At 46.0% G+C, this 26,158-nt stretch overlaps 1 pseudogene; it reads left to right on the plus strand.

The window, feature by feature from the left end:
• LOC141223170 (uncharacterized) overlaps positions 1 to 25,322 on the plus strand; it is a 312,000-nt pseudogene extending 286,678 nt beyond the window's left edge.
• The last annotated feature ends 836 nt before the right edge of the window (positions 25,323 to 26,158 follow it).

Below are 26,158 nucleotides of genomic sequence, written 5' to 3' on the forward strand. Positions count from 1 at the left end.
TCCATTATGCCCCTTATGCAGTATATATGATGTCCCACACAGTGTAATGCCCCCGTTATGCCCCTTATGCTGTATGTATGATGCCCCCACACAGTGTAATGTCCCCATTATGCCCCTTATGCAGGATGTATGATGCCCCCACACAGCGTAATGCACCCATTATGCCCCTTATGCAGTATGTTTGATGCCCCACACAGTGTAATGCCCCCATTATGTCCCTTATGCAGTATGTATGATGCCCCCACACAGTGTAATGCCTCCATTATGCCCCTTATGCAGGATGTATGATGCCTCCCACAGTGTAATGCCTCCATTATGCCCCTTATGCAGTATATATGATGCCCCACACAGTGTAATGCCCCCGTTATGCCCCTTATGCTGTATGTATGATGCCCCACACAGCGTAATGCACCCATTATGCCCCTTATGCAGTATGTTTGATGCCCCACACAGTGTAATGCCCCCATTATGCCCCTTATGCAGTATGTATGATGCCCCCACACAGTGTAATGCCCCCATTATGCCCCTTATGCAAGATGCATGATGCCCCCCACAGTGTAATGCCCCCATTATGTCCCTTATGCAGTATGTATGATGCCCCACACAGTGTAATGCCCCCATTATGTCTCTTATGCAGTATGTATGATGCCCCACACAGTGTAATGCCCCCATTATGCCCCTTATGCAGTATGCATGATGCCCCACACAGTGTAATGCCCCTATTATGTCTCTTATGCAGTATGTATGATGCCCCACACAGTGTAATGCCCCCATTATGCCCCTTATGCAGGATGTATGATGCCCCCCACAGTGTAATGCCTCCATTATGCCCCCTTATGCAGGATGTATGATGCCCCCACACACTGCAATTGCCCAATTATGCCCCTTATGCAGTATGTATGATGCCCCCCACAGTGTAATGCCCCCATTATGCCCTTATGCAGTATGTATTATGCCCCCCACAGTGTAATGCCCCCGTTATGCCCCTTATGCTGTATGTATGATACCCCACACAGCGTAATGCACCCATTATGCCCCTTATGCAGTATGTTTGATGCCCCACACAGTGTAATGCCCCCATTATGCCCCTTATGCAGTATGTATGATGCCCCCACACAGTGCAATGCCTCCATTATGCCCTTATGCAGTATGTATGATGCCCCCACACAGTGTAATGCCCCCATTATGCCCCTTATGCTGGATATATGATGCCCCCCCACAGAGTAATGCCCCCATTATGCCACTTATGCAGTATGTATGATGCCCCCCACACTCTGCAATTGCCCCATTATGCCCCTTATGCAGTATGTATGATGCCCCCCACAGTGTAATGCCCCCATTATGCCCTTATGCAGTATGTATGATGCCCCCACACAGTGTAATGCCCCCATTATGCCCCTTATGCAGGATGTATGATGCCCCCACACAGTGTAATGCCCCCATTATGCCCCTTATGCAGTATGTATGATGCCCCCACACAGTGTAATGTCTCCATTATGCCCCTTATGCAGTATGTATGATGCCCCCACACAGTGTAATGCCCCCATTATGCCCTTATGCAGGATGTATGATGCCCCCACACAGTGTAATGTCTCCATTATGCCCCTTATGCAGTATGTATGATGCCCCCACACAGTGTAATGCCCCCATTATGCCCCTTATGCAGTATGTATGATGCCCCCACACAGTGTAATGTCCCCATTTTGCCCCTTATGCAGGATGTATGATGCCCCCACACAGTGTAGTGTCCCCATTATGCCCCTTATGCAGGATGTATGATGCCCCCACACAGTGTAATGCCCCCATTATGCCCCTTATGCAGCATGTATGATGCCCCACACAGTGTAATGCCCCCATTATTCCCCTTATGCAGGATGTATGATGCCCCCACACAGTGTAATGTCCCCATTATGCCCCTTATGCAGTATGTATGATGCCCCACACAGTGTATTGCCTCCATTATGCCACTTATGCAGTATGTATGATGCCCCCACACAGTGTAATGCCCCCATTATGCCCCTTATGCAGTATGTATGATGCCCCCACACAGTGAAATGCCCCCGTTATGCCCTTATGCATTATGTATGATGCCCCCACACAGTGTAATGCCCCCATTATGCCCCTTATGCAGTATGTATGATGCCCTCACACAGTGTAATGCCCCCATTATGCCCCTTATGTAGTATGTATGATGCCACCACTCAGTGTAATGCCCCCATTATGCCCCTTATGCAGGATGTATGATGCCCCACACAGTGTAATGCCCCCATTATGCCCCTTATGCAGTATGTATGATGCCCTCACACAGTGTAATGCCCCCATTATGCCCCTTATGCAGTATGTATGATGCCACCACTCAGTGTAATGCCCCCATTATGCCCCTTATGCAGGATGTATGATGCCTCCCACAGTGTAATGCCTCCATTATGCCCCTTATGCAGTATGTATGATGCCCCCACACAGTGTAATGCCTCCATTATGCCCTTGTGCAGTATGTATGATGCCCCCACACAGTGTAATGCCCCCATTATGCCCCTTATGCAGGATGTATGATGCCCCCAAACAGTATAATGCCCCCATTATGCCCCTTATGCAGTATGTATGATGCCCCCACACAGTGTAATGCCTCCATTATGCCCCTTATGCAGTATTTATGATTCCCCACACAGTGTAATGCCCCCGTTATGCCCCTTATGCTGTATGTATGATGCCCCACACAGCGTAATGCACCCATTATGCCCCTTATGCAGGATGTATGATGCCCCCACACAGTGTAATGCCCCCACTATGCCCCTTATGCAGTATGTATGATGCCCCCACACAGTGTAATGCCTCCATTATGCCCCTTATGCAGGATGTATGATGCCTCCCACAGTGTAATGCCTCCATTATGCCCCTTATGCAGTATGTATGATGCCCCCACACAGTGTAATGCCTCCATTATGCCCTTGTGCAGTATGTATGATGCCCCCACACAGTGTAATGCCCCCATTATGCCCCTTATGCAGGATGTATGATGCCCCCAAACAGTATAATGCCCCCATTATGCCCCTTATGCAGTATGTATGATGCCCCCACACAGTGTAATGTCTCCATTATGCCCCTTATGCAGTATGTATGATGCCCCCACACAGTGAAATGCCCCCGTTATGCCCTTATGCAGTATGTATGATGCCCTCACACAGTGTAATGCCCCCATTATGCCCCTTATGCAGTATGTATGATGCCACCACTCAGTGTAATGCCTCCATTATGCCCCTTATGCAGGATGTATGATGCCTCCCACAGTGTAATGCCTCCATTATGCCCCTTATGCAGTATATATGATGCCCCACACAGTGTAATGCCCCCGTTATGCCCCTTATGCTGTATGTATGATGCCCCACACAGCGTAATGCACCCATTATGCCCCTTATGCAGTATGTTTCATGCCCCACACAGTGTAATGCCCCCATTATGCCCCTTATGCAGGATGTATGATGCCCCCACACAGTGTAATGCCCCCATTATGCCCCTTATGCAGGATGTATGATGCCCCCACACAGTGTAATGCCCCCATTATGCCCCTTATGCAGGATGTATGATGCCCCCACGCAGTGTAATGTCCCCATTATGCCCCTTATGCAGGATGTATGATGCCCCCACACAGTGTAATGCCCCTTATGCAGTATGTATGATGCCCCCCACACAGTGTAATGCCCCCATTATGCCCCTTATGCAGGATGTATGATGCCCCCACACAGTGTAATGACCCCATTATGCCCCTTGTGCAGGATGTATGATGCCCCCACACAGTGTAATGACCCCATTATGCCCCTTGTGCAGGATGTATGATGCCCCCACACAGTGTAATGCCCCCATTATGCCCCTTATGCAGGATGTATGATGCCCCCCACAGTGTAATGCCCCCATTATGCCCCTTATGCAGGATGTATGATGCCTCCACACAGTGTAATGCCCCCATTATGCCCCTTATACAGGATGTATGATGCCCCCACACAGTTTAATGCCCCCATTATGCCCCTTATGCAGGATGTATGATGCCCCCCACACAGTGTAATGCCCCCATTATGCCCCTTATGCAGTATGTTTCATGCCCCACACAGTGTAATGCCCCCATTATGCCCCTTATGTAGGATGTATGATGCCTCCCACAGTGTAATGCCTCCATTATGCCCCTTATGCAGTATATATGATGCCCCACACAGTGTAATGCCCCCGTTATGCCCCTTATGCTGTATGTATGATGCCCCACACAGCGTAATGCACCCATTATGCCCCTTATGCAGTATGTTTCATGCCCCACACAGTGTAATGCCCCCATTATGCCCCTTATGCAGTATGTATGATGCCCCCACACAGTGTAATGCCTCCATTATGCCCTTATGAAGTATGTATGATGCCCCCACACAGTGTAATGCCCCCATTATGCCCCTTATGCAGTATGTATGATGCCCCACACAGTGTATTGCCTCCATTATGCCACTTATGCAGTATGTATGATGCCCCCACACAGTGTAATGCCCCCATTATGCCCCTTATGCAGTATGTATGATGCCCCCACACAGTGAAATGCCCCCGTTATGCCCTTATGCATTATGTATGATGCCCCCACACAGTGTAATGCCCCCATTATGCCCCTTATGCAGTATGTATGATGCCCTCACACAGTGTAATGCCCCCATTATGCCCCTTATGTAGTATGTATGATGCCACCACTCAGTGTAATGCCCCCATTATGCCCCTTATGCAGGATGTATGATGCCCCACACAGTGTAATGCCCCCATTATGCCCCTTATGCAGTATGTATGATGCCCTCACACAGTGTAATGCCCCCATTATGCCCCTTATGCAGTATGTATGATGCCACCACTCAGTGTAATGCCCCCATTATGCCCCTTATGCAGGATGTATGATGCCTCCCACAGTGTAATGCCTCCATTATGCCCCTTATGCAGTATTTATGATTCCCCACACAGTGTAATGCCCCCGTTATGCCCCTTATGCTGTATGTATGATGCCCCACACAGCGTAATGCACCCATTATGCCCCTTATGCAGGATGTATGATGCCCCCACACAGTGTAATGCCCCCACTATGCCCCTTATGCAGTATGTATGATGCCCCCACACAGTGTAATGCCTCCATTATGCCCCTTATGCAGGATGTATGATGCCTCCCACAGTGTAATGCCTCCATTATGCCCCTTATGCAGTATGTATGATGCCCCCACACAGTGTAATGCCTCCATTATGCCCTTGTGCAGTATGTATGATGCCCCCACACAGTGTAATGCCCCCATTATGCCCCTTATGCAGGATGTATGATGCCCCCAAACAGTATAATGCCCCCATTATGCCCCTTATGCAGTATGTATGATGCCCCCACACAGTGTAATGTCTCCATTATGCCCCTTATGCAGTATGTATGATGCCCCCACACAGTGAAATGCCCCCGTTATGCCCTTATGCAGTATGTATGATGCCCTCACACAGTGTAATGCCCCCATTATGCCCCTTATGCAGTATGTATGATGCCACCACTCAGTGTAATGCCTCCATTATGCCCCTTATGCAGGATGTATGATGCCTCCCACAGTGTAATGCCTCCATTATGCCCCTTATGCAGTATATATGATGCCCCACACAGTGTAATGCCCCCGTTATGCCCCTTATGCTGTATGTATGATGCCCCACACAGCGTAATGCACCCATTATGCCCCTTATGCAGTATGTTTCATGCCCCACACAGTGTAATGCCCCCATTATGCCCCTTATGCAGGATGTATGATGCCCCCACACAGTGTAATGCCCCCATTATGCCCCTTATGCAGGATGTATGATGCCCCCACACAGTGTAATGCCCCCATTATGCCCCTTATGCAGGATGTATGATGCCCCCACGCAGTGTAATGTCCCCATTATGCCCCTTATGCAGGATGTATGATGCCCCCACACAGTGTAATGCCCCTTATGCAGTATGTATGATGCCCCCCACACAGTGTAATGCCCCCATTATGCCCCTTATGCAGGATGTATGATGCCCCCACACAGTGTAATGCCCCCATTATGCCCCTTATGCAGGATGTATGATGCCCCCACGCAGTGTAATGTCCCCATTATGCCCCTTATGCAGGATGTATGATGCCCCCACACAGTGTAATGCCCCTTATGCAGTATGTATGATGCCCCCCACACAGTGTAATGCCCCCATTATGCCCCTTATGCAGGATGTATGATGCCCCCACACAGTGTAATGACCCCATTATGCCCCTTGTGCAGGATGTATGATGCCCCCACACAGTGTAATGACCCCATTATGCCCCTTGTGCAGGATGTATGATGCCCCCACACAGTGTAATGCCCCCATTATGCCCCTTATGCAGGATGTATGATGCCCCCCACAGTGTAATGCCCCCATTATGCCCCTTATGCAGGATGTATGATGCCTCCACACAGTGTAATGCCCCCATTATGCCCCTTATACAGGATGTATGATGCCCCCACACAGTTTAATGCCCCCATTATGCCCCTTATACAGGATGTATGATGCCCCCCACACAGTGTAATGCCCCCATTATGCCCCTTATGCAGTATGTTTCATGCCCCACACAGTGTAATGCCCCCATTATGCCCCTTATGTAGGATGTATGATGCCTCCCACAGTGTAATGCCTCCATTATGCCCCTTATGCAGTATATATGATGCCCCACGCAGTGTAATGCCCCCGTTATGCCCCTTATGCTGTATGTATGATGCCCCACACAGCGTAATGCACCCATTATGCCCCTTATGCAGTATGTTTCATGCCCCACACAGTGTAATGCCCCCATTATGCCCCTTATGCAGTATGTATGATGCCCCCACACAGTGTAATGCCTCCATTATGCCCTTATGCAGTATGTATGATGCCCCCACACAGTGTAATGCCCCCATTATGCCCCATATGCAGGATGTATGATGCCCCCCACAGTGTAATGCCCCCATTATGCCCCTTATGCTGGATATATGATGCCCCCCCACAGTGTAATACCCCCATTATGCCCCTTATGCAGGATGTATGATGCCCCACACAGTGTAATGCCCCCATTATGCCCCTTATGCAGTATGTATGATGCCCCCCACAGTGTAATGCCCCCATTATGACCCTTATGCAGTATGTATGATGCCCCCACACAGTGTAATACCCCCATTATGTCCCTTATGCAGTATGTATGATGCCCCACACAGTGTAATGCCCCCATTATGTCCCTTATGCAGTATGTATGATGCCCTCACACAGTGTAATGCCCCCATTATGCCCCTTATGCAGTATGTATGATGCCCCACACAGTGTAATGCCCCCATTATGTCCCTTATGCAGTTTGTATGATGCCCCACACAGTGTAATGCCCCCATTATGCCCCTTATGCAGTATGTATGATGCCCTCACACAGTGTAATGCCCCCATTATGCCCCTTATGCAGGATGTATGATGCCCCCACACAGTGTAATGCCCCCATTATGCTCCTTATGCAGGATGTATGATGCCACCACTCAGTGTAATGCCCCCATTATGCCCCTTATGCAGGATGTATGATGCCTCCCACAGTGTAATGCCTCCATTATGCCCTTATGCAGTATGTATGATGCCCCCACACAGTGAAATGCCCGCATTATTCCCCTTATGCAGGATGTATGATGCCCCCACACAGTGTAATGTCCCCATTATTCCCCTTTTGCAGGATGTATGATGCCCCCACACAGTGTAATGTCCCCATTATGCCCCTTATGCAGTATGTATGATGCCCCCACACAGTGTAATGCCCCCATTATGCCTCTTATGCAGTATGTATGATGCCCCCACACAGTGAAATGCCCCCGTTATGCCCTTATGCAGTATGTATGATGCCCTCACACAGTGTAATGCCCCCATTATGCCCCTTATGCAGTATGTATGATGCCCTCCCACAGTGTAATGCCCCCATTATGCCCCTTATGCAGTATGTATGATGCCACCACTCAGTGTAATGCCCCCATTATGCCCCTTATGCAGGATGTATGATGCCTCCCACAGTGTAATGCCTCCATTATGCCCCTTATGCAGTATATATGATGCCCCCACACAGTGTAATGCCCCCGTTATGCCCCTTATGCTGTATGTATGATGCCCCACACAGCGTAATGCCCCCATTATGCCCCTTATGCAGTATGTTTGATGCCCCACACAGTATAATGCCCCCATTATACCCCTTATGCAGTATGTATGATGCCCCCACACAGTGTAATGCCCCCATTATGCCCCTTATGCAGTATGTATGATGCCTCCCACAGTGTAATGCCTCCATTATGCCCCTTATGCAGTATATATGATGCCCCACACAGTGTAATGCCCCCGTTATGCCCCTTATGCTGTATGTATGATGCCCCACACAGTGTAATGCACACATTATGCCCCTTATGCAGTATGTTTCATGCCCCACACAGTGTAATGCCCCCATTATGCCCCTTATGCAGTATGTATGATGCCCCCACACAGTTTAATGCCTCCATTAAGCCCTTATGCAGTATGTATGATGCCCCCACACATTGTAATGCCCCCATTATGCCCCTTATGTAGGATGTCTGATGCCCCCCACAGTGTAATTCCCCCATTATGCCCCTTATGCTGGATATATGATGCCCCCCCACAGTGTAATGCCCCCATTATGCCCCTTATGCAGTATGTATGATGCCCCCACACAGTGTAATACCCCCATTATGTCCCTTATGCAGTATGTATGATGCGCCACACAGTGTAATGCCCCCATTATGTCCCTTATGCAGTATGTATGATGCCCCACACAGTGTAATGCCCCCATTATGCCCCTTATGCAGGATGTATGATGCCCCCCACTGTGTAATGCCTCCATTATGCCCCTTATGCAGGATGTATGATTCCCCCACACACTGCAATTGCCCCATTATGCCCCTTATGCAGTATGTATGATGCCCCCCACAGTGTAATGCCCCCATTATGCCCCTTATGCAGTATGTATGATGCCCCCACACAGTATAATGTTCCCCCAGTACCGCCTGAGGTCCTGCAGTTGGAATAATCCCTCTGGAGTTGGTTTTCCCTCTGCCTGCTCCCCTACATGTATACTCTCAAGCATGTATATATGCATGTAGGGGAGCAGGCCTTTCTAGTAGTGTTGAGCGAGTTTGTTTTATTAACCCTTTCGCCGAATATTCTGGGGCCGAGCGCCGAGTATTTATAGCTGCTCGGTGATAAGGTTAATTCGCCCCCGTGTGCATGATTTGCAACTGTTTGACAGTTTTATTACATGTGAGGAATGTCTATTTCTTACACATTCCTCACATGTAATAAAGCTGTCAAACAGTTGCAAATCATGCACACTGGAGCGATTCAACCATATCACCGAGCAGCTATAAATACTCGGAGCTCGGGCCGAGCATACTCAGACAGAACATAGTCGCTCAACACTACTTACTAGATATCGAGGCTTTGTACAGTAATATATCGCATGAGGATGATATCAGTGGAGTAAGTCATTTCTTGAAATCGACATCAATAGAGTGTAGTAGTCATAATGACTTCATGGAGGATCTTCTAAAATTCACTCTTACTCATAACATCTTTCTTTTTGACAGGAAGTACTTAAACGAGCTCAGGGTTACTGCGATGGGGAGCCCCTGTACCCCCTCATCTGCTAATCTATTCCTGGGCTGGTTGGAGGAAACCAAAATACTCAGGGATGATTATAAGTGGTGGCAACCATATATTGGGGCATGATATAGATATATTGACAACATTTTTATCATCTGGTCAAGGACGAGTGAGCAATTTCTTGAATTTGTCAGGGAACTCAATATCCATAGAGTGGGCCTTAGATTTATATCAGAGTTTAATTATTACCAGTTGCCTTTCCTGGATGTACCAATCAAGAAAGTACGGGATGGGAGCCAGGGCTGTGGAGTTGGTAAGCCAAACCTTTGACTCCTACTCCTCAATTTCCATGACACCGTCTCCGACTTCACGACTCCGACTCCCTCATACATGGCTCATGTTTAAGTGATAAATTTACAGTAGGACACATTTTTCTCAGCTAAAAGTCTAGACCCTTAGATCAGGAGTAGGAAAGACATTTATAGGACATTTCATAACTTTTCCAAATTCTTATGAAAAAATATTCCTCACAAATTCCATTGAACTACTTACTGTACCCAATTTATTACATATTTTAGGCGTCGGAGTGGGTCCATTTTATACCGACTCCAACTTCGACTCCACCAAAATGGGAACCGACTCCGACACCACAGCCCTGGTTTGGACCCTAGGGACACTCATCTACCATAAACTATTAAAGTGGGATAGCCACCACCGCATCCTACTAAAAAAAACAAAAAAAAAAAACAATATCCAAGGGCCAATGTTTACAGTTGAGAAGAAACTGCTCTAATGTCACAGATATTAATATACAGGCAATAGACATAAACACCAGATTCAAGGAAAAAGGTACCAAGAAAAATATGGGATACCACAAGTAATAGGAACTTGTGACAGAGTGACCATATCTTTAATATCCTCAGAAAACACTAGGATGTACTTGTGGCCGACCTGGACCTGTGGGTGCTGTGTGATCTACTCCCACAATAACTTTCAGAAAGGGTTGGTCAATTAGGGACCGTTTAGTGCATAGTTTCTAAAAAAAAAACTGCACCCAAGGGGACATGGCTGGATAGAAGAATCTGTGGTTTCTTTAGATGTGTAGAAAGTTGTACATGTAATTGGATGAGACCATGTAAATCTTTCTCGAGTTCCTCTACAGGTGAAACCTTTCTCCAGAGGGATTATTCCAACTGTAAAACCTCAGGACTTGTATATGTGGCCACATGCAGTTACCTCCTAGATTATGTAAGCACGACCAAGAGGCAGTCTAAGAGGAGAGTGGGAGGGGGCATTTGGGCAAAATACGCCATGGTTGGGTGTCACGGGTGTGTCAGTGGTGACAGACAGTCGCCCTGCAGGGGTTTGCAGGAGATCTCCACGTTTGGCAATGCAGACAGCTGCCTAGATGGGAGGCTGTGTTTAGGACCCAGATTCTACCTCCATTTAGTCTGGGTGTATATATACATGGTGTGTCTATGTTGGCGTCGCCGCGTATACTCATTTCTACTTGGAACTTGGCTGAAGCAGCATCATGTCATCTTTGGAGTCTTGAGGCCGTGTGCCCTGTTGGAGTTTCTTCTAAAGCGAAGTTGTAATTCCCCTGTGTTGTCTTTCCCTCTTGTCTTTAGAGTGCTAGCGGAGGTTGACTAGTGCTCATCTCCTTCCACCCCCAGCTATAGCCTTACGACAGGGATAGTTGGGCAAGGCATGTGATAGGCGACAGCTGCGGAGGCTGAATAGAGACGTTAGGGGGAGACAGGGTGATGCTAGTCCAGATTAGGAGGTCGCCTCTTTTCCCTAGTGTCTGGGCTCCCTTTTCCTTTCTCCTCTGTGTTGCACTCACACCTGGCGTGACATAGGGACACGCCATTAGTGAGACACATGAACAGTGCACATTGAGGTGAAACAAGAGACATCTCCTTTTGCATCATTGAGGTGGTTAAACCCAATGTGAGAGGTGGTGATCTCAAAAGATGTATCCTCAAAAAGGAAAGTGAGTGGATTTCCAGACTGGATTCACTAGGCCCTAAGGGACTGAATGAGCAAATTTCCTATGCCTGTTTTGTATGAATACAGGCCCATTCTGGATTACATTTTAGGATTTTATACTCTACCCATTGCTACTCAGTTCCTTGTGAACGAGGTTCACTTATTGTTTTACTTCATCAAGAGATCTGAGCTTCTATATCAGAATTATTTCTTAGCAGTTATATCCCAATTATACTATTTAGTAACTAACAAGTGTGGTGTTCCTTGTGCATCTCTAATTATGCAATAGGGGTCAAATATGACCATTTAGGGGTATACTGTGGGCCACCATCCCATATATTTTGTAGTGATAAAGTAGATCCACATGCCGATTGCATGATGGGAGGATGTGCAATACTTGTTTTTAGTCTCCCATGATACTAATCTCAGAGAGAGGATTTTTCTGTTGGTGGAATGCAATCCAATACCATATGCACTCCGGTGTGGAACGCAGACATCTGGGCATGCACATTTGTGGACAATGATCCTAGATGGAATGATGACTACGGTCATGCGCAGTCACAGGTACGAGTGACGTGGCGGCAATCAGTTTATCTGGCGTTTCAGTGTAAAGCACGTCACTTCCGGACATGCACACTAGGGGATGGACATTATCGAACCTCTAGCTCATGAGAAGTAGCGTAGGCGCAGTATATTATTGTAGACAGACTTTATTCTGTATATCCTGTGACAATTCACCTCTAGGAATGGGAATGAGCCTCATAGTCTGGGGAGGGGTTTTGGATGAAGTGGGATATTTATACATGGACACCTGGCTATTAGGCACACTATGCTGAACATCATGAATTATCATCCCTCTATCAAGCCTCCTAATGAACCTGTTGGGAAAATGCATTGAGGCGGATTATTGAAACATTCTCGGAGTACCATACCCTTTCCTTTATACATATTGTAGGGGTTTTACTCACTGGGGCACAATGGGAGGAAAACAGGAGGCATGTTCTTAAATTTCATATGGGTTTATTACTTCATAAACCCAGAAGCCAAACAGAAAAGCAAATAGCCTTTAGATCAGGCAAACAAAGTAAATGTCCTTAGCAGGTCTCTACTCAGCCAGGCCTGTGTGGCACACAAGCTGGGGTAGCGTCCAGTGTCCTGGCTTGGTCTGAAGACAAACATACACAGTAGGCCTTCTACCTCCAAACACACAGACTATGTGCCAAACAACAGCCTTCATTTTATAGGCTGTTAACCACACCCAGAGGTGAGGTATGTGGGTAGCTGGACCCGCCCATTATCTCCTAGCTACCCGTAACCCGGCTGCCAGGTGCGCCAAACGATCCTCTTAGTGCTTATGTGCTCTAGAGAAACACTCCGGGTTACATCACACAGACCAGCCATCTCTGTGACACATGCCTCCCATCGACTACATGACCATTAGCCACCTTACATACCCCCCCCCCGCCTAAAGCTGTGGGCTTGACACCTTTTACTACCAGACAGGGGATTCTCGAGAGAGCATCGGTTACCATGTAGCTTCCCTGCTCTATGTTCTACAGGGAAGTAGGATGTAGGGCTAAAAACCCGAGGGTGACTCTGGCATTTTTTCACTTTTTTCCCTCATCCATCTGAGTGGAGCATAGTCGGATAATAATCTAAATTTTCGACCTAAAAGTACGGTAAGGTGTCCACCGCACACTTTATAGCCGAGCGTTCCTTCTCTATGACCGAATAATTTTTCTCGCAGGAGGACAGCTTTCTACTCAGGTAGAGGACAGGGTGCTCCTCCCCGTGTATCTCCTGGGAAAGGACTGCTGCTAACCCGATGTCTGAGGCATCTGTCTGGAGTATAAACTCTTTCTTGAAGTCTGGGGCAACCAGGACCTGTTGCCTACACAGAGCCAGTTTCATCTTTTGAAAGGACGTCTCCGCCTTTGCTGTCCACTTGGCCTTGGCTGAATTTGTCCCTTTAAGGAGGTCAGTCAGGGGTGCGATGTTTGGATGAATTTTCCTGTAGTATCCCACGATTCCCAGGAAGGCTCTGACTTGCTTTTTCGACACCGGTCTCAGCCAATTTTGGATTGCTTCTACTTTAATATTTTGGGGTTTTATCTCGACTCTGTCCACTACATAACCGAAGTACTTGGCTTCTTATTTCCCCATGCCACATTTCTTCGAGTTTATTGAAAACCCCACCTTCCTCAGAGCATCAAACACAGCCTGAATATTTTCCAGATGACTCTCCCAGTCTGGACTGAAGATAATAATGTTGTTCAGGTATGTTGCAGCATATTTCTTATGGGATGCAAGGATGCAATCCATAGCTCTCTGGAATTTTGCAGGGGCCCCCTGCAGTCCAAACGGCATCCGGGCATACTGGAAGCATCCGTCCAGCGTAGAAAACGCAGTCTTCTCTTTGGCTACCTGTGCCATGGGGATCTGCCAATATCCCTTCGACAGATCCAAGGTGGTTATGTGCCTTGCTAGCCCAAGCCTCTTGATCAGCTCGACGACGCGTGGCATGGGATATGCATCAAATTTGGAAGCCTCATTCAACTTCCAATAGTCGAATCTCCACTCACCATTGGGATTTGGGACCAAGACAATCGAGCTCGACCAACTGCTCTTGGATTCTTCAATGACACTGAGCTTCAGCATACAAGCTACCTCTTTGGATATCAACTCTTGTCGGGCCTCAGGTATCTGATAGGGCTTCAAGTTCACCCGCACATGTGGCTCCGTCAGAACCTTGTGTTCTATGACCCTTGTGCAGCCCGACAATTCCGAGAACAGATACCTGTTCTTCTGCATCAACTCCCGACACTGCTGTTTCTTGGCCTTCGTTAGCGTTTCCGCTATTGTGACTCCTCCAACGTCACCTTCTAGCTTGCCCAGCAAGCATGGAGCTTCCACAGCCTCTCTGTCTTGCCACGGCTTGATGAGGTTGATGTGGTATATCTGGTACGGCTTACGTCGTCCCGGTTGATGAACCTTGTAGTTCACTTCACCCACTTTTTCCACCATCTTATACGGCCCTTGCCACTTGGCCAAGAACTTACTTTCCACCGTAGTAATTAGCATGAGGACTCCGGTCTCCCGGATTGAATTGCCTCACACTGGCTGACTGGTTGTAGACTCTGGCATGAGCTTCTTGTGCCTGAAGGAGATGTTCTTTTACGATGGGCATGACCTTCACAATCCTCTCCTGCATCAGAGCAACCTGCTCTATGACGCTCCTATGGGGCGTGAATTCGGCGGAAAACGGAAACGCATTAAAAACGCATGGTAGAAGGGCAGCAATGTTCCCCAATGATAATCCGCAAATTTAATTTCTGGTGCGGATTATCATTGCGTAAAAAAACGCAGCACTACCAATTATTTTGCGGAAGCGCTGCGTTTTCACCGCCATTGACTTGCATTAGAACGTGCCAATTCCGCAAGACTGCATCTATACTTGCATAATTGGCACGTTCTAATGTGCGGATGGTACCCAGGTGTGGAGGACAGGAGACTCTCCTCCACACCCAGGTACCATTAAAAAAGCTGTAAAAAAGAATAAAATAAAAAATAAATATATACTTACCTTCTGGCGGCCCGCGGTGCACTCCTCCTTACTTCCCGGCACTTAGCAATGGAATGAAGGACCTGCTCTGACGTCAGAGTCATGTGATGGGTCACACGACGCTGACGTCGGCAGGTCCTTCAGTCTACCACTGCCGGCAGCCGGGACCGAGCGAAGCAAGACAGCGCAGGCCATTGGAGGGTAAGTATAGATTTATTTTTTTACATTCTCTCAGGTCACACTATATAAATCCATGCTGGTTGCATGGATTTATATAGTGTGACCAAGTTGACAAGCACTTTCCAAGCGATGCTAAAATCGCTTGGGAAGCGCTTGTCAACCCGCATGCGGAAACGCAAGTGAAGAACGCTTCACTTCCGCATGTCCCTGGCAGGAAAACGCATGTACAATTCGCATGCATTTTTTTCTGCCAGGGAGATGCAGAAACGCTCAGGAAAAAATCGTGAGCATCGTGGGCACATAGCCTTAGATCAGACGGGCTGCCAAGCATTATATACATGCAAGCACACAAGACATATGCCCCAATTCACCCAGCCAACACTAAAGAGGCCTGGTGGGGTATTTATCATGTGGTGTATTTATCTTATACACTATTTTTCATCTTTTTTGCACATTTTTTTGCACTATGCATCACACATATCTGTGTGACTGGCGTCCGCCCTATGCAGACTATCGGTGTGCATGTATAATACTACACAGTCACCCCCTCCATGAATTTGGTAAGTTAGTGAGTGGCTGTCTGCTTCAGTATTTTGCACATGTGCTGGCCCTGCCTTTATCATGTAGGCTTGCTGCATCCTGCAGTGCATTGGCAATCTGACCTGGTGTTGGTAAGGTATTATCTTTTACTGTGATGTTTTTTGAAATTATGTCCAATGTTCACCAATGGAACCTTTGCACGATCCGTTCCTGCGTTTTAACCACTCCCAGATGTCCCCCCAAGACATGTGAATGGGCCATGTCCAACACCTTCCGTGTAAAGGGGCCCGGCACTATTAACTGCTCCACACGCTCCTCCCTCACTTTCTTGACCCGGTACAACAACTCTTTACTCATCATAAAATGGGGAAACCTTGTGTCAGTCCCTGACTCCTGTGCAACCCCATTTATAATAGTGACATTATTAAAGGCTTCCTTCAGAGTTAGTCCCTATGTTGGGCAGACCCAAAATGCTCTCTGGTCACCCCTAACTCTGGAATTGCAGACTCAGGGGGCACTACCTCCTCATCCCCCACAAGGACACAAAAAGGAAACCTGTCTGACTCTGGGTGTGGTGATACCTCATTAGGGTTAATTTTTTTCTTATCTGAGCCAGCGAACCCAGAACCCTTCCCCCACAGATCCCAAAACAAGCAAAAGTCCCAGCCTATAATAATAGGGTGCAACAAGTCCTGAACGACGCCGACCTCGTGGGACTCTGTACCGTGGGCCATTTCAATGTCCACTCTGGCCCGTAGGGTATTCTTTAGCATCACCATGAATGCACTGAACGCCGACTTTTTTCCCCGGGATAATTTGGAGAGGAAGGGTGGCCCTCATAAGGGTCACCAGGCTCCCAGAGTCTAGCAGTGCCGTTACTTCCCATCTGTTCACCTTCATGTGACATGCTTGTGGCCCCTCGTTGGGTGGACAGTTCACACTGTTGGCCGGATAAGCATAATATGAACAACGTTGTCCTATGCTGCAGTCCATCGGCTCAAGGGTCAGGGGACAAAGGGCGGCTATATGGCCTGGGCCGTGGCACCGCCAGCAAACAACATCACCTGTATGGACCTTGGGCACCACCTCCCTCGTCCATTTGGACCTTGGAAGTCCCACCACCTTTTGGGCCTGCACCCCCTGTTGGGAACTCCAGCATGTAGTGGGCTGCCTTCCCAAGGAACCTTCAACCCCCTGGTATCTCTCGATCAGTCCAACCAGTTCATCCGCATACCGGGGATCACCCTGGGCAACCCAAGGCTGTATGGGCCTCGGCAGGGAGTGCACAAACCGGTCCATCACCACCCACTCTACCATCTGCGCAGGCATTGAGGACTCTGGCTGCCGCCACTTCTGGACCAGGTGCAGCGGGTCAAACATTTGGGACGGAGGTGGTTTGTTCTGGTGATTTTAACCCACTGTGCCCTGATAGTCATTGTCAACCCCAAGCGTGCGAGAATCTCACTTTTTAGCTTGCCATACTCTTTGGCATCCTGCAAAGCTAAATCATAGTACGCCTACCAGGCGTACTTCTGGGGCTCTCCAAGTCAAGTATGGCGACAGTACCTCTGCCCACAGCTCTTGTGGAAATTTCTCCCTCTCGGCCACCATTTGAAACACCATCAGGAAGGTCTCAACGTCATCCCCCTGGGTCATTTTCTGCAAAGCCCGTCATACCGTCTTCCGGACATGGGAGTCCTCAGTCGGACCTGGGGTTGGAGCGCTCATCCTGTCCTGGATGGCGGTTGCCAGAAGCTGCATCTGCTGACGTTGTTTCTGCTAGTGCTGCTGGATCTGCTGTAACTACAGCCTGTTGGTCTCCTGTTGATGCTGCTGCGACTGGACCAGGTGTTTCAGCAGGTCCTCCATTTCGTCTGGCGATGCTTGCTGGCTTGCGACAGACTTCACCCAGGGCATGCAGCCCATCCTGTAGCAGTCACACGTCTCTGCTGGGAACGCTGCCCGCAAGTCTAACACCAATTGTGGAGGTTTTACTCACTTTGGTGTGACAGGAGGAAAGCAGGAGGCATGTTCCTTTAAAAGTTCATGTGGGTTTATTGCTTCATAAACCCAGAAGCCAAACAGAAAAGAAAATAGCCTTTAGATCAGGCAAACAAAGTAAATGTCCTTAGCAGGTCTCTGCTCAGCCAGGCCTGTGTGGCACACAAGCTGGGGTAGCGTCCAGTGTCCTGGCTTGGTCTGAAGACAAACATACACAGGAGGCCTTCTCCCTCCAAACACACAGACCATGTACCAAACAACAGCCTCCATTTTATAGGCTGTTAACCACACCCAGAGGTGAGGTATGTAGGCAGCTGGACTCGCCCATTCTCTCCTAGCTACCCGTAACCCAGCTCCCATGTGCACCAACCTATCCTCTTAGTGCTTATGTGCCCTAGAGAAACACTCCGGGTTACATCACAGACACCAGCCATCTCTGTGACACATGCCTCCCATTGACTACGCAACCATTATCCACCTTACAGTAAGTACCTTGATACATATCTGGTTTTATGATTACCCCATGGCTGATGAAAGGGAATCTGTCACCCCCTGGGACTTATCTGACCTCTAATATTGGTATACAGGGGATATAAATGTGAATCTATACATACCTGAATGCCTCATATTAGAGGTCTGTTTGCTGAGAAATGGCTTTTTATTCAGTGAAGATTCTGATGCTTGCTGGCCGTGGGGAGTGGATTCCCTTTAATAAATACTCACTTAGCCCCATTCTTCATGCAGATACTAATAAATCCAGGACCTATGAGATTTTTACCATATGATAGTTGGATAGTTAGGGGTGTATCATCCATAGCAGCAACCCACAGGGCTACTATGGTGCCCGTGAAAAAACACAGAATTTGAGCTTGGTTTAAGTTGGTATCCATGCAGCACATAGACGCATGTTTACTATGGCCATAAATCAGAAAAAAACCTATAAGAAGAAAAATGATCATAAACCCTGCTGTAAATAAATAAAAACCAAAAGTGCATTTAAATAAAATAGGGTTCTTAGCAACACTGTTTTTGATCAAAAATAGCATGAAAGCTATCCCACCATGGCAAGATGAACCCATTTGGGATAGTCCTACTCTGTTTAATATTAAAAACCTTACCATGTATCAAAGCCTCAAACTTCTGTGTGTGAATCAGACATGAGATCTAACATGATAGATTACAGTCCGGGGAAGACGGGAAACATTCATATAGACGACTGGTGGAGATGTAGTCAGTGAAGAAATCTGGCTAAATATGTTTGTAGAGCCGTAGTAGAAGATGAAGATGTCGTCCTCATCATGAAGTAGTTATTTCTCATGTTACGTGTAATGAATATCTCCTGCAGTATTGCTAATGCCGATTCCAGTGTCGGTAAATGAGACGAGAATTAGCTTTATGGAAGATGAGTCTTTGAGAAACGTGTTCAGCTACAGACTCCAAGGAAGAAACTGCTTGCTGTATGTGGCATAAAATATATAGGTTTTATTAGTATATGTAAAGAAGAAAACTAAATACTGTAAAATAATAAATCTCCTCATATGTTTCCCCTTATTATCTCCAGTAATTGTATTATTACACAATATTAGATCCTCTCAGTGAAGATCTTCTATTTAAGAGAATTTTCCTTATGGACCCATCAAAGACGGATATGGATAGAGACAAGATGGCAGAGAGGATATTACACCTCACCCTAGAGATCCTCTTCCGTCTCACTGGAGAGGTGAGAGATTCTGATGACGTCACATTACATCATTCTTATCTATGGGAATAACAGATGGACAGAACTGGAGAGGTGAGGACTCTGGAAATGTCTGGAGTGAGATTTATTAATGTGTCTCTCCATAACCAGGATTACACAGTAGTGAAGAAGACCTCTAGTGGGCGCTGTCAGGACCCTGTGTCTGAGGGATGGGAAAGACCCCTGAGTTCAATCACAGGACCTCCATCTCACCCCTTCATACATGAGGACATCAATGACCAGAAGATCCTAGAACTCACCTACAAGATGATTGAGCTGCTGACTGGAGAGGTGACAATGCTGGGAATCCTTGGACATTATACAGTAACGCTATGAAGGGATCGGGGGATGACGATATCATTGTATGTGTCAGGTTCCTATAAGGTGTCAGGATGTCGCTGTCTATTTCTCCATGGAGGAGTGGGAGTATTTAGAAGGACACAAAGATTAGTACAAAGACGTCATGATGGAGGATCCTCAGCCCCTCACATCACCAGGTAATGGACAGGACTAAATACACACGGCCTATAATTATCTGTATGTAAAGAATGAATTCAGTCCCTGTATGTGTTTCCTCCAGATCTATCCAGTAAGAGGACAACACCAGAGAGATGTCCTCGTCCTCTTCTTCCACAGGACTGTAAGCAAGAAGATCCCAGTGGTCCTCAGGATCATCAGGTAGATGGAGAGAAGGTGTCATGTGATCTCCCCTATGATGTGTAGATGGCTGTGAAGGTCTTGTGCTCAGTTTTGTTTTATCCTCCAGTATTATATGTTTTATACTTGTGTAATGAGAACGGTGGAAATGGCCGGATTAGAGTTGATCATAGATGTGACTTCTCCATCTGTCTGTGACTTTTACAATATTTGTTTCAGGGTGAAGATCTGACCCATATTAATACTACAGAGACATATGTGAGGGGTGATGAGCGGTGTAAAGAGGAGATTCCTACATATGACTACCCAGGTGAGTAGTGACCACTAAATGCAGAGAAGTCACAGATTCTTCTCAGTCACCGGCTGTGGCTGCTTTATCAGTGGTGTAGTCCGGCCGTATCACAATCGTGTGATCACCATTTTGCCTCTAGACCACAACATTCTCTTCCACCCAAAACTGTTCAAATGATATTGGGCATTGAAACCCTTTTCCATAGAACTTACAACCTGAAGGATCCACCTACTCACTGTGATTAGGAGACGTTACCTGCCCAGATCTGTAAACCACAAAACCAGAAAATCACTTGAAAAAAATATTATGATGAGCCTGTAAGAGAAAGCGGAGGGTAATGATCTATTGGCTTCCTAGAACCCTGATATCTTATTGGATGAATCTACCTTCTCTCCCTTCTGTGCTGCTGAATGTGCTCATATGGTTCCTACAAGACCAGGTCCAGTCTTTCTGGCCAAACTTCACATTTATGATCTACAACATTAAATGTGCAGTGAGGCCAAGTGTGAATTTCTGTACAATAACAACAGAGTTTCCCTTTATCCTGACTTTTCAATTTATTTTAAAACCGACTAACTTCAAACCAGATTGTGATAAACTAAACAAAAAAAAACATTACACCTGCGCCATGATATATCTCTAAGCTAAATATAAGATGCCTCATCTCTGCACTATTATAAAAAGTTCTCTTTCAATGTCTAATATTTTTTCTTGAAACTCATCTGACAGAAAATATTGTCCCTTACGATAGTTTAGATTGCCAAGAGCCACCGAGCCCCATACTCCAATTACCACAGAGAGGTTTCACCACTAGTTACTCACTACTTACTGATGAAGACTGTTGAGTTTGATCATTTCAGTAGATGTGTTATGGTCTATACTCACAGTTTTGACTATAGTAGTTAGTGCCCAAAATACTCTGATTTAACCCCTTCCTGCATCCAGTTTTGTGTTCCTATCTGGGCCCATTTTTCAAATCTGACGTGTGTCACTTTATATGGTGATAACTTTGGAATTCTTCACAAAGGATAATAGGAAACAAATGAACCTTACAAATTATATTCCATCTTCTCTTGAATCTGACAATCCCCTATATACGATCGTACACTACTGTCTGGCACATGACAGGTTAAAAAGGGAAGAAGCGCCATTTAGCTATTTGAATGTAGATGTTGCTGGGATAGTTGGCAGACACAATATATTGTGGACACTATTCGTTGTCACCTGGCAGCTCAAAAGATGGCTACCACAAACAGGCTTGGCGCTATCTACTCCATTTTCTAGATCCCAGGGTTTGCCTTGCTCATCATCCTTTAACCCCTCTACATGGATTTGGACTTAGACAGAGACCCCCTAAGCTTGGGCCACAGTGTTATCTAATGTTCTGTGGTGTGAGATGGCAAGAAGAATAGTCAGATAGCCGGGTCAGAACCAGGGGGTCAGAGAAAATACAAAATCACACAAAAGTAATCAGTAAACGGGCCGAGGTCACAACAGGAAACAAATACACAAGCCGGGAGCTGAGCACAGAGGACTGAACCAGAGGAGAACAAGGCTGTATCTGGCAGCTTCCAGCAATATGCTTCCAGCTTTAGTAGGGTGCGGTGCTCTCCAGTTGGCTGAAGCAGGGAGCAGATTACTCCAGCTGGACAGCACACACACCCATACTGCCAGACTGGATGGTACTACTGGTCCCAGCAACCCTAATCTTAGTGGCTGGTCAGAACCTGTGCCACCCAGAGCTTCTGGTTCCTATGTCTCTTCCATAACCTGTGCCGCCTGCAGGATGAATAAGGCGGCTCCTGGTGAGAGAAGCAGACGTTGCAGGAGCAGATCCCAGAGGAGATGGGACCCACCATTTACAGAAACCTTAATATGACGTAATAACAGAAAACCAGAGCAGTAGAAATCCCCATAAAGTGACTCCATTTTGGAAATTATAACCCTCAGTGATATAATCTATAGGAGTAGTGACTACTTTGACTCACTTTCTGGATATTAGCACGCAGTGGATGTTGGAGAGTGAAAATTGCAAATATATAGTTTCATTACCCAACACATTATGCCCAGATTGTGCTCCAGGAGACACACACCATCAATTAAGTGGGTTCTTCTCACTATAGTAATGCTAAATACATGGATGCTGAATGTGTTTTGGGCGCACTGCAAGGCTCAGAAGTGAGGGGGAGATCTGACTTTGGGGGAGCGGATATTGCTGGATTGGGTTATGGAAGCCATGCTGCTTTTCAAAAGCCTTTGAGCCACTAATAATGTGGAAACCTCTGGTTTTCCATTGACAGATGATGGACCTGAGTGGGGACTTGTTTTTTGTGAGATGAGTAGAAGTTTTTATTGATATTATTTTCCCCTACATAACATTGTTTGGTGGCTTTTTATTCCATATTAGGGAGGCAGAATTAACAAACAGTTGGACACTACGATCCACTGGTTCATACTATGAGGTTTTCTATTAGACTGTGAACTGTTATTGTCTTGGTGAATAATGACGGCTAACATAAGGCAAAATTAAAAAAAAATCACAGAAAAAAATACAGCCTTACTAACACCAATAATCGTACCAATTCATGGAGAGGATGGTTGCCTAGTATTAAAGATGCACACAGATGAAGCTTGCATAGGACGCCAGTCACACAGGCAGGTTTGATGCACAGTGTCTGGCTTAGGATACTGATGATGTCCATACTGGGTAGCAAGACTGCCCAGCACTATATAAGTGCACCCCACATGTATAGACACCCCAGTACACCCAACCAACACTAAAATGCTAATGCATTTGTTATCTGATTTGGTGTTGGTAAGGCAGATTTTTTTTCTGTGATGTTTTCTTGGTAAATAATGATACTTTTACATAATGTACATTTTTACATAGAGTTTAAGTAGAAATATTCAACAATATAAATTTTAAGGATATGTTATTCATAAATAATAATTGGTTTTATTCTTGGCAGATGACTGTACCAGGAGATCAGAGGGACAGCTGACATCTTCAATTTTTAATTCTGATGATCTTGAGATCCCACAGGATACAATTGAAGTGAATACCATTACTCCAGATATACCATCATCTCTTCACAGCAAAGATCGGTCATCTGCTCATTTGAACCAGGTCCTGTCTTCTGATTCATTACCGACTACTAAGGAAAATCAAAGTCACAAAATAAGCATTAAAAAACAAATTGCTCCTAAAGCAAAGAAGCCATTTTCATGTTCAGAATATGGAAATAGTTTTTCCCTCGAAAAGTCTTTTCTTAAATATCAAAGCATTCACACAGCAGAGAATAGATTTTTTGGTTTCAACTGTGGGAAATTTTTTAACCAGAAATCAAATCTTGTTAATCACCAGAGAAGTCACACAGAGGAGAAGCCATTTTCTTGTTCAGAAAGTGGAAAGTGTTTTACAGAGAAATCAAGTTTAATCAGACATCAGATAACTCACACAGCGGAGAAGCCTTTTTCCTGTTCAAAATGTGGAAAATGTTTTAGCCGGAAATCAGATTTGGTTAAGCACAAGAGAACTCACACAGGGGAGTAGCCTTTTTCCTGTTCAGAATGTGGGAAATGTTTTAACCAGAAATTGGATCTTGTTAATCACCAAAGAACTTACACAGGGGAGAAGCCTTTTTAATGTTCAGAATGTGGGAAATGTTTTAATCGTAAAATGATTCTTGATAGCCACAAGAGAACCCACACAGGGGAGAAGCCTTTTTCATGTCCAGAATGTGGGAAATGTTTTAACCTTAAATCAGCTTTGGTTATGCACCAGAGAACTCACACAGGGGAGAAGCCTTTTTCCTGTTCAGAATGTGGAAAATGTTGTAGCCGGAAATCAGGTTTGGTTAAGCACAAGAGAACTCACACTGGGGAGAAGCCTTTTTCCTGTTCAGAATGTGGGAAATGCTTTAACCAGAAATCAGATTTGGTTAATCACCAGAGAACTCACACACATGAGAAGCCTTTTTCCTGTTCAGAATTTGGAAAATGTTTTAGCTGGAAATCAGATTTGGTTAAGCACGAGAGAATTCACACAGGGCAGAAGCCTTTTTCCTGTTCAGAATATGGGAAATGTTTTAACCAGAAATCAGATTTGGTTAATCACCAGAGAACTCACACAGGGGAAAAGCCTTTTTCCTGTTCAGAATGTGGGAAATGTTTTAACCAGAAATCAGATTTGGTTAAGCACCAGAGAACTCACACAGGGGAGAAGCCTTTTTGCTGTTCAGAATGTGGGAAATGTTTTAAAGATAACTCAGTTTTGGTTAAGCACAACAGAACTCACACAGGGGAGAAGCCTTTTTCCTGTTCAGAATGTGGAAAATGTTTTATCCAGAAATCAGATTTGGTTAAGCACCAGAGAACTCACACAGGGGAGAAACCTTTTTCCTGTTCAGAATGTGGGAAATGTTTTAAATATAAATCAGATTTTGTTAAGCACCAGAGAACTCACACAGGGGAGAAACCTTTTTCCTGTTCAGAATGTGGGAAATGTTTTAAAGATAAATCAGATTTGGTTAAGCACAAGAGAACTCACACAGGGGAGAAACCTTTTTCCTGTTCAGAATGTGGGAAATGTTTTGTGAAAAAATCATCACTTCTTAGTCACCAGAGAACTCACACAGACGAGGAGCCATTTTCATGTTCTTAATGTGGGAAATGTTTTACATGGAAATCAACTCTTTACAAGCTTCAGTGAAGTCTCACAGGAGAGAAGCCTTTTTCATTTTTAACCAAAAATTGTATTTTCATAAAGGGGTTGTCCACTACTAGGACAACTCCTTCTCATTCCTTATGTTTGGCCTTGTTAAAATAAAAACACACATACGCACTTCCTGTTCTGGCGCCGTTTCCATCGCGTTTCCGTAAGGATCAGACAAGATTGTTACATCTCCCAATCCTGCTCCCAATCAATGCCACCTTCAGACGTATTGTACATCAACAGGAAGGACATGGCCTGGACATAGCACCAAGAGAACGCACACACTGAAAGCATTCTCTTCAGACCGTGTTCCTGGGGGAATTATAAGCAATTTACAGCCTCAAACATGCTGTCCGATATGGGAAAGAAAGAAGAGATCAGAGGTTAATCTGAGGTCCTCCACCTCTGGCAGCATGTCTGGTATGCAGCATTTCTTATGGAAGGTCTTATCTTCTTGCTTCAGAGCTATTACTGCCTCACCTCAGCATGGAAAAAGAAGCTGTCTTAACCCTCATGATGCCAGACAGCTCCAGGCTGTATGTCCTGCACCAGCTTCTCTCTTAATGTAAGCCTCACAAGAAAACAGCTCCACAAATCTCCCTGTACGCTCACCAAAGCCCACATACTGAGCAGTGCTTGCTTCACAGGGACATTTACCCCCCAGCCACAGGTTATTCTGATATGGGGAACAACATAACTTATTTGTATATCAGATTGCGTCTATCCCTACTAAAGAAGATATGGAGCAATATATTCAGAGGCTGGAGACCACATACAATACTGAAATACGTCCCCTCACGTCTGTCCTGTCACAGCTTACTGACAAGGTACAG

This window comes from Phyllobates terribilis, unplaced genomic scaffold, assembly GCF_046119375.1.
Source record: "Phyllobates terribilis strain yellow unplaced genomic scaffold, ASM4611937v1 Scaffold_374__1_contigs__length_1864666, whole genome shotgun sequence".
Lineage (NCBI taxonomy): Eukaryota > Metazoa > Chordata > Amphibia > Anura > Dendrobatidae > Phyllobates > Phyllobates terribilis.